Genomic DNA, 18,961 nt, shown 5'->3' on the forward strand with positions numbered 1-18,961 from the left:
GTGGCTGCCTACTGAGCCAGCGTAATTATGTTGCCTTTGAGGTCTCTGAGGTAAGAAAATGCTGGGCTCTTTCACTCTCAGAGTAGTAAGCTCAGACAATGGGACACCTCTCAAGATGGCTCCCGGTAACAGCACCATGAGAATATACTGGGAAGTACAGAGAACTCCTCTGGAGCTAGCTCACTGTACAGATTGGACTATGTGTCTACAGGAGGCTGCCTCCTGTGGTCATGGACCTCACTGGTACTCTTCCTTCCTTACCTATACCCCTGCTGAAGGGGCACTGCTCTCTCCTGCCATGCCACAATGCAATCGATGCTGGGACACTTTTATTTCTTCTAATTTTCCACTATCCCAAATCTTTAGATAGTTCCATTTTGCTCCACTGTTAAACTCCAGCACTCTTCCTTGGTCACTCACTTCCACAAGCAGCTCACAATCTTATTTTGATTCTAACTTGTGGAGAAGCAGGTGAGAGTTGGTGCCTCCAATCCTTCATCCTGAATCCCCAAATATAATACCTTTTGATAACGTCTTGTATGTTCCATAAACAGGCAGACGGTTTATGGCTGAAAAGTAAACCTGGCAGGACACAAAAAGCATTTATATAGTCTATCTTGCAAAATCAAAACTTATTAATTGTGTCTACAATGAAAGCACACAACACAGTTTTTTTTTTTGTGTGTGTGTGTTTTACCTTGGATAGTTCTTGCTCATTAACCACTTAAATCATGTGTTTTTAACCTCAATTCTTCTCGCCACAGATTAGGATGTGGAAGTGTGATACACCTATCCAAAGGCAGTGGAGGAGAACATGCCTTACAGTTATTCCAGTGAGCAGATAAGAAGCTGGGTGTGTATCTACTGACTGTCCATCTGTTATTAACTGAGTGCTGTTGCCAGAGTCATTAAATATCTTCGTTTGTATATAGGCACAGAATGTTCCAGCAACAAACTATAACATATGTCCAAGTCCATTAAACCTCATCCTTCTATCTTTTTTTTCCTGGGTATGTTCTGTCTTTTTGTGTCTGAAGGCCTTTCCTAGAGCCCCTGAGGACTGAGTTTCCTACATACCCACAGGAGGATGGAAGTGTCAGGACATTAGCATCACTGAATCCCCTTTTCTTCCACCCCATAAAAAGTAACTCTCAGGAGTTATTGGTAAGTACTCTAGTTCCTGCCCTTAGTTTTATGAGATGATTCTAAACTACAGAAGTTTTTCCTTAACATCCGTGCTACTGAAAATATGTTCTACTGTCTGATGTAGACACTCCATAGCCTGCACTGGACTGCACTGGACTGCACCACTGCTTTGGCGAGATGGAGCATCATGCACGCCCTATGTCATCTCTGCTCCCAATCCTCTCTATCTTCACCCTTTTGCTCTCCATCATGTGTCCATCCTCAGGTTCATGAATACACTCATACACGTGTATGCTTCCAGCAGACATTTCTAACTCAAATCTGACTTTTAATCCTTTGCTTTTCAATGGGAATTGCAATCATACACTATGGGGGCTCACAGCAGTCACTGATTTACTCCCTTGTCATAATGTTTCATGCACAGTGCCAGGAACACATCAGATGCTCAAGATGTATGATATTATTTTCTTTTATTAAAGCAATGGGCATTGAGGACATCGATGACAATGAGTTAAAGATAGTATGCATCATGGTAAAAGCTAGTCCTCCTAAATGAAAATCCTGTCTTCATCACTTACTGGCCAGATAACTTTTGGAAAGTTACTTAGCTATGTTTTCTCCCTAATTTCCTTATTTGGAAAAAGAGAAATAATAATAGCATATCACTTATAACATTGTGAGGATTAAATAAGCTAATTACATAAAGTGCTTAGAAAAGTGAGGAGTACTCAATTTAAATATGTGTGATCCTTCTAAATATATACATATATGTATATATATGTAATGAATATATAATATATAAAGAATATATATGTATATATAATTATTACTATGAACCTTTCCCCTTTGATAATTTTTTTCTGAGAATAACAGTGCTTTCTCTTCTATATTTTTATTCTTTAATGCTTTATTCATATTTCACCATTTGGTCAAGGGTTATTTTCTCCCTGTCTCAGCTTTTCATTTACTTTAAGGATTAACAAATCAAAATGAGTCAAGGATTAACAAATCAAATGAGTCAAGGTCATTGTTTTTCAATTGTCTTTCCTACAAAAATCATCAAAATCATCTATTCACCCCATTCAGCTACATGGCTACTAAACTTGCATCCCCTGGGGTGCTCTGCAGATGCAGATTCTGGAGTTGCATCCCAGACCAGAGAATGCAAAATCTCTGAACAGTAGAACAAACAGATCTGAACTTAATAAGATCCCCAAAGAATTCCTATGGCACTGTTTCTCATCTCTCTATAATGGATATGATGGGTTTTCAGGAATGGATTTTAGTGTTTACCTCCATTCATTCTTTCAGTTCCATACGTACTCTCAATTCTACTATTTTAAGTTATGTTTTGTCCTTAAGAGTTTTAAATTGAACATAATAAAGGTAAAGGAAGCAGAGTCTGCTCCATCAATTTTTTTTTTTTGTTTCTGGAAAGAAAACTTATCCCAAATCTTACTCGGATTATCAAAGTACCAGGTGAATTGCAAATGGACATGTCTGAGCTCATTAAACCCAGCTACCATGGCATCCAAAAGTAGAAGCTTTTGACAGTCTGAAATATCAAATCCTGCCATTTTGTGGCTCCTAAAGCTATGGAAAATGAGTTTAGACCTTCAAATATAGCAGAATCATTCACTCCTCCACAATTTGCTTTTTTAAAAATTTAAACATATTCATTTAATGTTCTATATCCAAAGTATTATTCCAAAAGGATTTTGCATTCATTAAATTTGTGATAATAACAACTATATTGCACCAATAAAATATGCAAAAAAGACTGAAAAAGTATGCTTATAAGTGTTAAGTACTTGCCAATTTAAAAATGTATCTTTCACTTCTTATATTCCACAACTTGAACTAGACTTCTATATCCTATCATTTGTTCCCCCAGGTTGAAATGCAACAACTGTAATTTAAGCTGATTTCCCTATTAAGAATTTAGAGTTCTAAAAATATTATCAAAGAGACATTCTTTTTAGATCTAAGTATTAGTCTATTTAAAGTAATGAGTCAGCTTGAGAAGAAACCTAATTGGGCTCTCTGAGGTCAAAAGTATTGGTAGTCTCATTGAAAAGATAGCCTGGAACAAAGGGGAGTTAATAACTAAGTGATAATCATGCAGAAATGAGACACCTGTGGAGAATCGTTTCCCAGTACAAACTAAACTGATGTCCTTGCCTCACAACACTTTCCAAATATATTTTACTATAATTAGACCATTATGTATATAATTTTATTATATTTAAATTTTAAAAAATTATAAATATTTTACAAATATGGTGTAGTTTATGTGCCAATTATATGGCATTTAAAGCTATTCATTGAGCTTGAATAAATATACACATTCACTTAACCCCTCATCCTAATTAAGATAGTGAACATTTTGATCATTCTAGAAATTTTCCTCTTTATATTTTCTAAGAAATCTTCCAATCTTAACCAAGGCAAACACTATAATTTGTATTACTTGTTTTTTCTTTCTATCACAATTGTATTTCTTTAAAGAAAAAAATTAATATTTGCTCTAGAGATTGCAATGTACATTTACAGTGAATTGAAGTATATTCTCAAATAATACTATAATGACATATAAATAAAGCTGATATCTATATAAAAGTTTCCCTAATTTCTCTTGTATTCCTTATGAAACTGCTGTCATTAATTATACATGTCTATATAATACAGTAATATAATATGCTAACATTATTACTTCAAAGAGTTTTCTGTTAGATCATTTGAGAATAAGAAAAATAAGAGAATTTATATTTATCTTCATTTATTCTCTGTTTGAATTTTTCTTTATGTAGATTACAGTTCTGAATATGTCATTTTATGTCTCCTTGAATAACTTTATTTTAATAGAATTTATTGGTAGACCAGTTTTAGGTTCATAGTAAAGTTGAGCAGAAAGCACAGAGAACCGCCATATACCTTCTGTTTCTAACTCTGCCAAACATCCCCTCCAACATCCTTCTTAGAGTGGTTCGCTGTCAAAACTGATGAATCTTTTTGACACAGCGGTATCACTGGGAACTTATAGTTTATGACACAATTAATTCTAAAGTAGTATATTTTATGGATTTTGACAAATGGATAATTATTGCTATCTACCATGATAGTGTCACTCAGAATAGTTTTCCAGATCTAAAAATCCTTTCTACTCCAACTACTCATATTTATCCTTCTCCACCCATCATTTTATTTTTCCGTAGGTTTGATTTTGCCAGAAAGTCATATTTTTGGAATCATGAAATGTAGCATTCTTTCATTTATTAATATGCATTTGAAATTCCTCCACATATTTTCATGGCTTTATACCTCATTTATTTTTATTCTTGAATACCACTGTGTTATCTGAATTTATTTCAGTTTATTTATCCATTCACATGCTGTGGAACATCTTTGTATGTCTGAGATTTAGAAAAAAATAAATATAGCTGTTATAAATATCCATGTGCAGGTTTTCTGGTGGAAATAAGTTTTCAGTATTCTTGAGTAGATCCCAAGAAGCATCACAGCTGCATTGTATCCAGTGTATGTAGTTTTGGAAATAAGTTTTCAGTATTCTTGAGTAGATCCCAAAAAGCATGACAGCTGCATTGTATCCAGTGTATGTAGTTTTGTAAGAAATTGCTACATTGTCTTCCAGAGTGGCTGGACCATTTTTTGACCTCTCATCAGCAATAAATGCAGTTCTTCCTGATGCACATCCTTGACAGCGTGAGGTGGTGTCAGTATTTAATAAGAGTTTCGGCTATGTTAAAAGATGTGTTGGAGTATCCCATTGTTGTATTAATATTGGAGGTTTCATATTTCTGCTTTTATTATCCATTTGTTCTTAAGTTTTATCTACTTTTCTCATTAAAGCACAGTCATTATATTTGATTCACCTTCCCTATTGGATAATTTCAAAATCTTAGTTCTATTGGGGTCTGATTCTGATATATGTTTTGTCTCTTCTAATTATTTTAAATGCCCTTTATAGACCTCAGTTTTTCCTTGAAAGCAAGAAATGACTTATCAGACAACAGCCACTTAGGTAAGGAGACCTTTCCTGTGAGATCTGTGAGTCTGATGACAAGGTGAGCTGCATTTTATGTTCACTTTTCCTGTTGGTATCCCAGACTTCAATTTCCTTTGTTGTTCTTGTCTTTTGTCTCCTCTGTTTTCTTTAAAATTTCTCTTCTTAAATAGAGTGTGCATCTTGCAGCTTTTAGCTGAGATCTGCTGATATTATTACTGGAGCTTTATTGAGGAGAAGGAAACTGTTCTAAATGTCCAAGTTCAGTTTTTAATGAGCCTGTGTTCTGCTCTGTGAACTTCACAAGTGTTTCTCAGTCTCTTTTTTCCCCTTAGGCAAGACAGGAAATTAGGATGTGCTAGAACTGGGCCATTTCCCTTTTCCCATGTTTGGTAAAAAATATTATTTGTTTTTCCAGAAGAGTTAGTCTTTTTAATGAAAAAAGACTTGGACTATTTTTTAAAAATGGTTATTCCCTACCCTCTTCCAGCCAGAAACTTGAAGATTTTTCTTTGCCTTTCAGTATGGGAATATGGTGAGATTCCTGGAGGAAAATCCTATGAAAAATAGACTTCCCTTAAGTCTCTAGCCACTCAGAGTTTCTCATTCTCGTATGAGTGTATATTGTGCTTCCAGAAGTTCTTCAAAGTTAATAGTTCATGTGTTGCCATCAGTTTTTACATCTCTGGTGACTTCTGAACTAGCCAAACTGATCTTGGCTCATCTTCCCTGTATGCAATTATCTCATCAGATTTTAGGGTGATGGTTTTTCCTGAAACCCCAATTCTCTGAAAGATCCAAGAGTGATGACTTCTAAGTTCTTTACATGTTGGAACTGAAACCAGACATCTAACATTTTAAACATATTTAGTATTTTCATGTTGCTAAATATTTAGCACAACTAGATGGTACATCAGACCAAAATTGAAAAGCAAACTGTCATTTTTTTCTGTTAAATTGGTATTTTTCTTCAATTTTCTGCTGACTGAGTAAAACTAAATATGTTTCTCTGCTGAGAGTGGTTTAGGCCAACTGGTCAGTATACCCCTAATGTTATATTTTGATAGAATTCACAACTACTGGTGTGGTCTTTTTATTTCAGGAGATTTTCTTCACTCATTCCCTATTGCTATTCCCAGGTTTGGAGCTACCTATCAAATTATTCTGTTTAGACTTCCTATGAATTCCATGGGTTTCTTTTATATTTGGGTGAAATCAGAGACACATATGAATAGCATCTGTTTTTCTCTTTAAGCACATACTTTCCATTTAAGATTGTACAGAGATTATCATTATTGGTTTCCTCACAATGTAATTAATCCTTAAAGATTGTGGATTAAATATGGATATATTCATGAAAAGATATTTTGAGAAAGGGAAGTTAGAAGAGATTTTAAGTATACGCACAAGGATTTGGGTATTGTTTTGCAAATAATGGATACCACAACAAAATGTCACAATGCTAGTCACTTTCGTTCTCTTCTTAATTATTCATGTGTGCAGTTTTACAGATATCCTTTATATATTCTATTATCATCCCATTTAAACATCTTGAGTACAGTGTTTGATTGCTACTCTGACCATAAGTTACAATGAAAATAAAAAGAAATAAAATTACCACATTAACTGAAAGGATAAGAAATAAGAATAATAATATTTCCTAACTTCCATGAATAAGGAAATTCTTAGTGATGGCTGTTATTTATGAATTCCAAGAGAGAAAGGGACAAGATAGTGGGTCATGAGAAAGAATTACAGCTAATTAAGTTCATTTACCTCAATTGTGAGGAATAGAAAGTTAATGAAACTGAATAAATGGGGGGTACTCTTCAAGTCAGTGATGGGGAATGAATATTAAAATCTTTACATATGAGTTTTCAAAACCAAATGGCATAAAAACTGAGATTATCAAAACTTCACATGAATACCAGACTTAATGAATCCAATTTGCTACTTTGGGCTTTGGCAAGTTCAATTCTACATTTCTCAAAGATACTAAAAAGCTTTCATTCCCATGATATTTTCCCAAGTCCCTATCATGGTGGACATAGGACTTCTTTGAGAAGAAAACCATTTTTGAGGAGAAACATTGCCGCAGTCTGGCTAGGCACAAAATCATGAGCCACTCATAAAAGCTTGTAATACTGCATTAAGCTCTACCTTTTGAGTTGATTGTTTGGGTACTAAAAATGTAAAAGTTTGGTCAGGGGTAACTATCGCTGCTGTACCATTATTTGACCCATCAGTGAATATATTTGGAGCATTCATGATAGGGGTTTTTCTTGTCATTTTTGGAAAAACTACAGGATGCGAAGACCAAAAAGACAACAAAGGATTAGATGGTAAGTGATTATCAAATGAAATATTAGATTTACACATGATTATTGCCCAAGTATTTAACTCATTAGCTAACTCATCAATTTGATCCATAGTATATGGAGTAATAATTTTACTGGGAGAAATCTCAAACACTTCCTTTTCTGCTTTTATTCCTTTGAGTATTAATTGTCATACAGCCTCAGGATATCTAGTAAGAATAGTGTTAGGAGAATAAGATAAATGTATCCACAATAATGGACCTTCTTGCCAAAATACTCCTGTAGGAATATTTTTTGTTGGTAGTACAATAAATAATAAAGGCAAACTTATGTAAATTCTATCCAAATGCATATTTTCCATATATGTTTCAATGATTTTTAATGCCTTTCTTGCTTCAAGCGTTAACATGCGGGGTGAATTTGGATCTGATGGACCTTTTAGGATATCAAATAAAGAACATAGCTCTCTGTTGGTATGCCTAGATAAGGCCTTATCCAATTTATGTCTCCCAATAATTTTTGAAAGTTATTAAGTGATTTGAGTTGATCTACTCGTATTTGAATTTTTGATGGACGGACCATGGTTGAGGATAATAGAACTCCTAAATAATTAATTGTAAGATTTAATTGTACTTTATCTATTGCTATCTCTAGATTATAATTTTTTAATAAATCTGTAAGTGTGGCATAACATTCTAGCAATGTGTTTTTATCTTTATGTGCCAATAACACATCATCCATATAGTGAAGTATTGTAGTTCAGGATTTTGATTTCTAAGTGGCTGAATTGCTTTGTTAACATAAATTTGACACATAGTTGGACTATTAGCCATCCCTTGAGGGAGAACTTTCCATTCATATCTCTGATCAGGACCTTCATGATTCAGTGCAGGGATAGTAAATGCAAAATGTGGGCTATCCTCAGGATGAATTGAAATTGAAAAAAAAAACAATCTTTAATACCTATAGCTAAAACATACCAGGTTTTTGGTAAAGCAGACAATTGGGGAATCCCTGATTGAGCAGGTCCCATGATAACCATCTCATTATTAATGGCTCTTAAATCTTGCAATAATCTCCATTTACCAGATTTCTTTTTAATGACAAAAATGAGAGTATTATGGGGAGATACGGAAGGTTGTATATGTCCCTCCACTAATTGTTGTTTGACCAGGTCATGGGCTACTTGTGTCTTTTTTTTAGTCAGGGGCCACTGAGGAACCCACACTGGTCTTTCTGATTTCCAAGTAATTTTGATGGTCTCAGTGGCCCTTTCTGAAAATCCAATCCATGTCTATTTATTCCTTGATCTATTTGAATTGGTGCTGTTATACTTTGTTCTTGTTCTCTTAATCCTTTTTCTTTCCTAAAGCCTTGTCTAGCCCTAGTAGTGGGCGCGTTAGGATTGATGTTATTTGTTAATGTCAAACCTAATTGATCTAGGACATCTCGTCCCCACAAATTTATAGGAAGATGATCCAGTTATAGGGCTGTATAGTTCCTTCACATCCTTCAGGATCCTTCCAATCTAATATCATTGCACTTCTATGGGGATTAGTTGCCACTCCTAGCGTTTGAGTGGCTTCTTGTAATGGCCAATGTTTTGATCATTCTTGACAAGATATGATGCTAAGGTTAGCACCCGTGTCTAGTAGCCCATTAAATTCATATCCTTGAATATTTAGTTTTAGCATGAGGTGAGAATCTAAATTTAAAGACAGCATAGCCCAATCTACACCTATGGAGCCTAATCCCCTGGAACCTCTTTCTACAGTATGAATGGAAAATTTATCATGTAGGCTGGGTATTATTAATAACTGTGCTATTCTATCTCCTGGTGAAATTACTGATATACCTCTTGGAGAATTAGCTATAATTTTTATTTCACCTTCATAATCCGGATCAATTACCCCAGGGCTTATCGTAAGTCCTTTTAGTGTAGAAGAACTGCGTCCCAATAATAAGCCTACTGTTCCTTGGGGAAGAGGTCCTTTTACTCCTGTGGGAATGATTTGAACTCCCATCTCTGGAGTTAGTACTGCTCTGGTTGCGCAGAGGTCCAACCCTGCACTCCCTCTAGTTTGTCTGATGAGGGATTTAATGGATAATGCATCCTGGGCACTACCTTGATGGTGCTGCTGGGTTCCTCCATTGCCCCGTATATTTGTGGTTTTGGGCCCTGGAGCATTGGGCCCTCCAGTCCGTTTTTTGGCAATGGAGCCTGATGCCTTTCTCCATGATATCATGGGTAAACACTTGGTCCTTGTCCGTTTTTTGATAATGGAATACCCTCTTATGGTGGTTTGAGAACAGCATTCATTAGCCCAATGTTTCCCTCTATGGCATCGTGGGCAAATACCCGGTATTCTATTCCTTTGATATCTAGCTTTGTTAAACCCTCCTCCTATGGGACAACTCCTTTTAAAATGTCCTGTTTGATCACAATTATAGCAAGTTTTTGGCCTGGCATCTAAAGCCTGTTGTACTGCTGCCAAGACTTGCCCTTGTTCATTAATGTCTCTACATAATTTAATATATGTGTTTAAATCTTCATGTCTCCATGGTATAATGACCTCTCTGCAGCAACGATTTGCTTGGTCATAAGCCAGTTGTTTTATAAATGGCATTGCCTGTTCTGTATCCCCAAATATTCTAGAAGCTGTTTGAATAAGCCTATCTACAAATTCAGTGTAAGGTTCATTAGTTCCTTGTATTACCTTAGATAATTGTCCTTGTAAATCTCCATGCCCCTGTAAAGTTTTCCATGCCCTAACCACATCTACAGCAATTTGTGCGTATATGCCAGGATCATATTCAATTTGTTGCCATTGACCCTCATAAGGTCCTTTTCCTAACAACATTTCTAGATTTCTTTGAGGGCAACTGGCTGCTGCATTTCACCTAGCTGTCTCCGTGCAAAATTTCTCATTGGCAACCTTCCATAACAAATATTGTCCTCCATTTAGCACAGATTGACACATGTTAGCCCAATCTGCTTGTGTCATGTCCAACTTGGTAATAGATTCGACCATACTTATGGTAAAGGGTGCTTGCAGGCCGTAGGTTGTTACAGTCTCCTTTAATTGCTTCATTGTTTTAAAATCTAAAGCACAGTGAATTCATTGCCCTCCTGCCTGCTCAAGTACAGGGCATGCTAATCTTTGAGGTCCTGCCTCAGGATTCCATCCATCAACTACTGGAGTTGAGGGCCACTCAGCTGTAGATGGAGCTGTTGGTTGAATTATGCCCTCTGGTGATAGAACGGAGTTAGTAGCAGCCTCCTGTTGTAACTCCCTCCCAATGGTTGTTTTTCCTCTAATCTTTCTTCCTTTAAATTTTTTTTTTGTCTGACTAGCTCGAGAGACCTTCTCTTTTGCTTGACCTAACATGTTTTCTACCATAGTCTGGACCTCTAACAATTTACTTAACAGTCTTTTGGTTTGTTTTTTACTAGTTTCTAACCTACTATAAAGGTAATGCAACCCAATAAGATAGCATAAAACAAAATCGAAACAGAATGAAACAAAAACGGAACAAAAAATAGTTGTATCAATTTTCTCTTTCTCAGGGCTGAACAACTTCAAACCTTGAGTCAACCATTTTTCCCAGTTTGCCTGAGAAAATTCTAGGGATAGGCAGCTTGAAACAAAAACAAAATAAATCAAAACAAGAACACATTGTTTTTTGAAATGGTCACCCATTCTTTTGACTTCCCTCAGGGACAAGCAATTTTACTCACCTCCAAGCTTCAGGCGTTCCCCGTATGGGCCACCAATTGCTGCAGTCTTGCTAGGCACAAAATCACGAGCCACTCAAGCAGGAACAAACTTTATTTTTTGAAACTACCGCCAATGCCCCGTACGCTCCCGGGAGGATGGCCGATCGACACATGCGGCGTTCTCCCAGATCCCAAGAGGAAGTTCCTCCTCTGGAATTCCCTCCTACCGCACTTCCCCAACCAATGGGAACTCTCCAGGAGTTCCGTAGCAGGCCGAGGTGGACAGCAGGAGTCCAATATCCATATGAATGCAAATCTTAACATAATCATATCATCTCAATGGCTAGCTGGCATCACCTTTCAACCAAAAATGCCATGCATCATGTTACTTGGCTGTGGCTCTTAGCAAAACATCTTTATAACTTGGCACCCCAACATCTAAGTTGCATTTGAACATAATGGTGTCAAGTACACAAGGTGCTTTGTCTCTTTATTTCACCCCTGAGAATAAAGATGCTCAATAGCCCCACATTCTGTTGCCATAGAACACATTCATAGTTTTGGGGACAGTGACCTTCCATTGCTGTGAGGTGATAACTTCCTCACCAAGATAGTAACATGACTTGAAGAGAAGAGAATTCTCATTTTTTAGGAGATCAATGTTCATGCAAGTGGGGGAAGGACAATTTCTCTTCCTCAAACACAAGAATGGGAAGCACTAAGGACATTTGTCACAAAGTTTGTATGTGCCCACAAGAAGGAATCTATATAACTATCTGCTTTGCCATCAGAAGTGCTGATGTCTTTTTATATTACCAAAGCAGAGAAGAAAGCACTGGAGAAAACTCATATAGTGGACTCTGTCCTGAAAGGCAGAGCCCCAGACCACCATGCTCCTCATTGTCCTTGATTTCCCAGTGTTTTAGAGGCAAGTTGCATCCCATATGTGCCTGCCGTACACAGTTGATAGTGAATGGTGGGTGAGAATTAGGGCTACAACTATTTACATCAAAAGGATGCATGGGAGACAGAATAGTGCTGTCAGGAAGATGGAATAGATGTACATTTTTATATTCCTCCCACCAATTACACCTAACAACCGAGGCATTATTTATAAAATAAATGGAAGCAATCCCTGAAAATTAGAGAAAAAATATCAGAACAAGTAAATATTTTTTTGAGAAAAAAGCAATACAGTGCCTCAATTTTCCTTTCCCTTATATATTCAAGACCAGATGCTAGAGGAGCCAGAACCTGAGAAATACCCACTTGTTCAGACAAAAAGAGACCCTAAGAGAAGTTTTCTCTCTATTTAAAAAGAACCAGGAAAGATAGCTTAGCAATACAGAAAACTTAGAGAAATAACTATTCCAGCCAAAAACCCAAAAAAAGCAAAACAACAACATAATAATAATAATAAAAAACTCACAGAAAACACTGTAGTCCTACCCCATCCATATCAGCAAAGGTGAGTGGAAGAGAGGGACAGCCTCTGCCTAGATTTCCACCTGAGGCTGTTGCAAGGGGCCTTCACATTTTCACCAGGGTAGTGTAAATGAACTGTGGTTTGTATGGAGGACTCTTCAGAAATAAAAAGGAATTAACAATTGATACTTGCAAAACCTAATGAATCTCTAGAAAATTAGAATGAGAGATAAAGTCCTTCCTGAATAACATGCTAAATGATTCCTTTTATATATATCACATTTTATACATATTTCTAATAAAATTTAACCCATAATTCCTATATTTCACCCATTTAAAGTATATAATTCAGTGGTTTGGGTATACTCACAGAGTTTTGTAGCAATCACCTACATCTGAGTCTAAAATAGTTTCACCACTCTGGAAAGAAACCCTTTGCCCATTTTCCTCTCCCCCCAACCCTGGAAACTATGAATCTGCTTCCTGTCTGTGAATTTACCTATTCTGTATATGTTGCCCAAGTTGAATCATATAACATGCAGTTTTTTATGACTGGCCTTTTTTAGTTTGTATGGTGTTTTCAAGGTCCACATATTTTATATGAATATTTTATTTATTTTTAATCTCAAGTAATATTTCATTACATGAGTATACCACATATTGTTTATCGATTTATCAATTAACAAACATTTAGGTTGTTTCTAATTTGAGTTATTATAAATAGGTATTATAAACATTTGTATGTGTGAGTGTGTGTGTGTGTGTGTGTGTGTGTGTGTGTGTGTGTGTGTGTGTTTTCTTTTTTGGTGAAAACAGGTTTTCATTCCCCTATGTATAATACAAGGAGTGGGAGGGCTTGGTCATATAATAACAGTATATTTCACCTTTTGAGGAACTGCCAAACTAATTTCCAAAGTGGCTGCACTATTTTATGATCACACAAGCAATGTGGACACGGCTCCAGTTTCCCCACAGTCTCACCAATGCTTGCTATTATTATTTTTTTTCTTAACGTTACCATAGTGGATTTGAAGTGGTATCTGATTATGACTTACAGATGGACTTAACTAGTGGCTAATGATGCTGAACATTTTTAAACTTGTGCTTATTGGTCATTTGCAAATCTTATTTGGAGAAAGTTGATTAAGTTTCTGCCCCTATTAATTCGAGAAAATAAATATTTGTTTCTTTATTACTGAATTCATATAATCTAGATACCAGAATCGCAGATACATGACTGTAAATATTTTCTTTTATTCTGTGGGTTGCATTTTCACTTCCTTTATGATGTGATTTGGAACACCAAAGTTTTTAATTTTGATGAAGTCCAACTTATCTATGCTTATCTTTGTTGCTTATGCTTTTAGACTCATAGCTAACCTACCAAAGCCAGTTTGGTGCTAAGAGGGGACAGCTTTGTCATTTTACATATGGATATCCTGTTGTACCAGTTTCTTTTATTGATTATTCTGCCCCATTCAATTATTTTGATATACTTGTAAAAAATGACATAATGTATGGGAAGTGATAGAATTATTGACATGGAGAACAGAATAGTGGTTGCCAGGGGTCATGTGTGGTAGAGGTGAGGGGGAGTTGATATTACTATGGAAGGGCACCATGAGGGGTCTCAGCAGGAAATATTCTATGCTTGGACTGTATCCACGTCATGTATCTGGGCTCTGATATTGTACTGAAGTTTTGAAAGTTAGCCCTGGGCAACAGGATAAAGACTGTGTATAGAATCTATTGGTGTTATTTCCTACAACTACTTGTGAATATAAACTTATCTTCAACTAAAAACTTTAATTAAATAATATTGGAGGGCTCTCAGAGGGGATTATTAAAATGTGGCCAAATCTTATGAGTGACCACCAAGAGGAGCTAAAGAGTAAGCCCCTCAGGAATGGGACTGAAAGAGTTATTAGTTATCTTCATAATTTAATTTTGTGGCATTCAAGGGGGAACTGTCACCTCCCTGATGTCCTCCTTCTCTCTCCCACACTCAACATGGGTGATACCTGAAAGAAGTGGGTAGTGGTCTGTAAGGACCAGAACACAGCCTCCTACAACTTCCTGCACAAAGGGAAGTTGGACATGAGATATTTGAAGTATTTATGATATTAAAATTTAAAAATGAACAGGACTGTTTTAAGAACCCAAAGTGACAGTCTTAGCAATGGATGTGACTAAGATATTACAGATTCTGATTATGATCATGTTAAGGAAGTCCATGAACCAAGTGGGTAAAGACATTCAGCAAAGACAAAAATTGGTGGCAATTATTAAAAATCAATGACCTGATTTTATTTTTGTCCTCCAATGAATTAACTTTCTGATATGAACCAGTTATACATTTAAAAGCAACAGAAGAAGTTTCAGTCTGTATAAAGAGACAGACCATTTGCATCCTATACACGTCTTTGTGTTTCCTATATAAGCCTGATCCATTTCTTAGGAATCTTTTGCTACCTGCCCCCTCCTTGTATTTGCAGAACTCCCTTTACCTCTCACCATTTTCTCACTAAATACCCACTCTACTTATCATTTTGTGCTTTTATTTTCCCACTCATGTCTTTTTCCTTCTCAATTATCATATTAGTAAAACTGCAGGACATTGATTTGGAGCTTCTCACTGCTGAACACTTTACAAACATTTTATCACATAATCTGCTTAACAATCCATGTAGTGGGTACAAATACCATCCTTTTTTTTAATATACAAGGGAAATCAGATCACAAGGTTTAGAAAAACTTCCAAGCCACCTAATTACCAAAATGAAAACATGCTGCCTAGGTGATTTTTGAATTGTGCTCTGATATTTACAAAGATCTTTGATTTTTCGCTGGGAAACTTAAAGCAGAAAAAAATTAAGTATGATGAAGATGAGAAAGGACCCCATTTCAAAGTATGGGTTTTTAAAAGCTTTCTCCTCAAACTCACTCACCTTCACCCCCAACCACATACTTTCACCATTGGAAAAGAAACACAAAGACTGACCGGCAAGTTTTGCTTTTTTTTTTTTTTTTTTCCTTACAAAATTTACTCCAAGATTTGTAATGAGATGATTTCTAATGAACATGTGGAAGAAATTAAATTTGAGATTTTTTTAAATAAAATAAGATGTGACTAAGTATAAATCTTAGTCTAGGACATAGTCCAAAAAAGATGAAAAATAATGAAGGAAGACTATTCAGAAGTTAATCCTATTTTTTTTTTTCATCCAGGAAGAGAGATGAAAGGGCAAAGTTATAATGTGGGGTAATCTTTATCCAATAATCACAATGCAAATTCTAAAGGGATATGGTGTCCTTCAAAAACACTGAAACTATAAATGCAGATTTTAAAGCACTGTACATTATCCACTTTAAAATTTGCATAAAGAATAAGTGCAGGAGTATTGGAAAGTGGTCTGTTTTCATAACCAGCAAATATTAGAATGTGGTATGGTAACAAGGAGGGCAGGAGTTAAATTGACACAAAGAAAGTCTGTACCCACTATGAAAATCATGGAATTTTAACTTTGTATTTAATAAAGTTAACTACAAAGAGAGGGACTGTCAGAAATCTTGGAAAATCTTTATGATGCATTCAACTCTTTTAAAATTCACTTGTTCACATAGCTTTCTTTTAAAACATCACTAATGTGTTTAGAGCATCAACACACAGTTCATTGTACTTTTTGGGAATTGAGCAAGGATCATATAATAAATTTCTCCTTACAAGTTACCTCTACTAAACTTTTGAAATTAGATTCTGAAATGGAGAAGGCAAGAACAAAGCCCACTTAAAAAAATGAACCCACAACAATTTCCATTTTCACTTAGGAACTAGAAATAAAAGACTCCCCATCCTTGAGAAAAAGTAGTAAATTGGTTGAGGGCTAATTCCTACACTAATATAGGCTTCTAGAAGTTTTTTGCTGCTACGGTCAGAGCAGGAAACACACTTCTGTCCAAAAACTGCCTCCAGATAACTGCCCTAGTGGAGTTTTTTCCCTTCAGAACAATAAAGACAAGAATACATCAGACTTCTTTTCAGAAATTACGTAGAGGTCAAACACAACAAAAGGACATCTTTAAGGGACTGGAAATAATCTAATCAATGAAGATTATTATGCTCAGAAAAAAATCTTAAAAAAAAATCAAGGCAAGTAAATATCTTTCCCAACAAAAACTAATAAAATTCATTGCCAGCAGACTGTACTACATTAAATGGTAAAGAAAATTCTTCTGTGAAAACCAATACACTAATGGCAACAATAAAAACAAATATAAAAGACTGCTTCTATTTTTAATCTCTTTGTAAGATAATTGACTTGCTAAATAAAAAAAAACTAGTAACAATGTATTGTGGGATTTATAGCATACATAGAAGTAAATTTATGATAACAATACCACAAATGATGGAATATAGAAATGGTAATAAATGTGATATGTTCATGGAAAATAAACAATGGAAAGATTCCTACTATCAATAATCATTAGGAAAATAAAAACTAATCCACATAAAATTCCACTATACACCTACTAGAATGGTTGAAACTCAAGATTGAAAATTCCAAGACTGGCCAGGACTTGGAGCAATTCAATTTGTGATGAAATTTTGAATGATACAGCCACTGCCCAAACTGGTTTGGCAGTTTCTTGTAAAGCTAAATACACTTAACAAATAATCCAATAATCCCATTTTGGGCATTTACCAAAGAGAAACAGAAACTTTGCAGATGCAAAGAGTTCTGTGAGAACATTTATAGTCTTGACTTGGGGCAGAAGCAGAGAACTATCTTCTGGGAGCACAAATGAATCAAAGGTGTGAAGTGAGGTTATGAAATTTCCAGGACAAAAAATTACATCAGGAGCTAATAGCCAAAGACCAGAGAGAGCAGGGTGTGTTGGTGGCTTCCAGTCCATGGATGACACAAACACTGGATGGATCCTATGCTATGGTCACAACTTCCAACATGAGCTCTCAATACCCCCTAAGCCCACACAACGCAGTCACCATTCTGGAGAAAAGAGTGGGGCAGGACACTGACTTAAAGTTAAATTTCAATCATTTAACAAATAAGCTCTTTAAACTGTAATGAGATTGCTGGAAAAATATGAGAAAAAATTGCTTTATAGCCAGGCATAGTGGTGCACTATAATCCGAGTGGCTGGCAGGCTGAGACAGGAGGATTGCAAGTTCAAAGCCAGCCTCAGCAAAAACAAGGTGAGATCCTGTCAGTGAGACCCTATCTCTAAATAAAATACAAAATAGGGCAGGGGATGTATATGGCTCAATGGTAGAGTGCCCATGAGTTCAATCCCTGGTACCCCCGACCCCTAAAAAAATTCCTTTATAACATAAGTGGGTTTGTGGACTGAGATTTGTAGACCTGTATTAAATTCTTAGTTTAACAGTAAAAACTTAAAATCATAATTTCAGAGCACATGCTTGCTTCTCCTACTAATTCAAAGAATATTCAGTGGAATATCTAAAAATCTCTAATTTTTATGAACAATTTTTTATGGGCATCCTATCTAGTTTTTTAAAGACTGATATAGACTAAGCTACATGATTAACATAAAAAAATCCAAAAAGTTATAAAGCTTTTTAAAACTTTTTCAGTTGTTTAATTTGTGACAGTCAGTCATTTCCAGTTCCTTTACTGGATCTAAAATTTTGATAAAAACCGTTACTATCACATTTTATGTACTTTACAAATATAGTTTAAAGTAGGAAAAATTATTTAGAAGTCCTATGTGCATATTTTTCTCACTAAAGTTTATTTCATGAAATATATAATCACTTTCCTGGAAGTTTACAGCATGGAAATATTATTGATGTTTTTATGCAGAGAGATACATAAATACACATCGTGTCTTAATAAAAATTATCATTATGCAGAACTTCATTGATTTTCAGTATTGAAGAAAATGGAAATTCTTACTCTAAAAGGTCACACTGTGAGAGCACATTCACAGTGGGATGTCACTTTGTCTGTCTCCTAGTTTTTATATGAGGGGTTTCTTATGATCTTAATATGTTTTCAAGTTGTTTTTTCCCTAAAAAGAGGAAGGAAGGAAGGAAGGAAGGAAGGGAGGGAGGGAGGGAGGGAGGAAGGGGGAGAGAGAGAGAGAGAGAGAGAGAGAGAGAGAGAGAGAGAAGCCATCAACACCCCTAACAAAGTCACCTAGTTTCCTTGACAATTCTGGGGAGTTGATTCCTGTTCATGTTAATTATTTCCTATTAAGAGTTGAACTTTACCATTGCCAAATGCATCCTCTTCCACTCACTGCGGACTGAAACTTTAGTATCCATGGTCCCCTATCCTCCTGGCCTCT

This window comes from Ictidomys tridecemlineatus, chromosome 7 (genome assembly GCF_052094955.1).
Source record: "Ictidomys tridecemlineatus isolate mIctTri1 chromosome 7, mIctTri1.hap1, whole genome shotgun sequence".
NCBI classification, from domain to species: Eukaryota; Metazoa; Chordata; class Mammalia; order Rodentia; family Sciuridae; genus Ictidomys; species Ictidomys tridecemlineatus.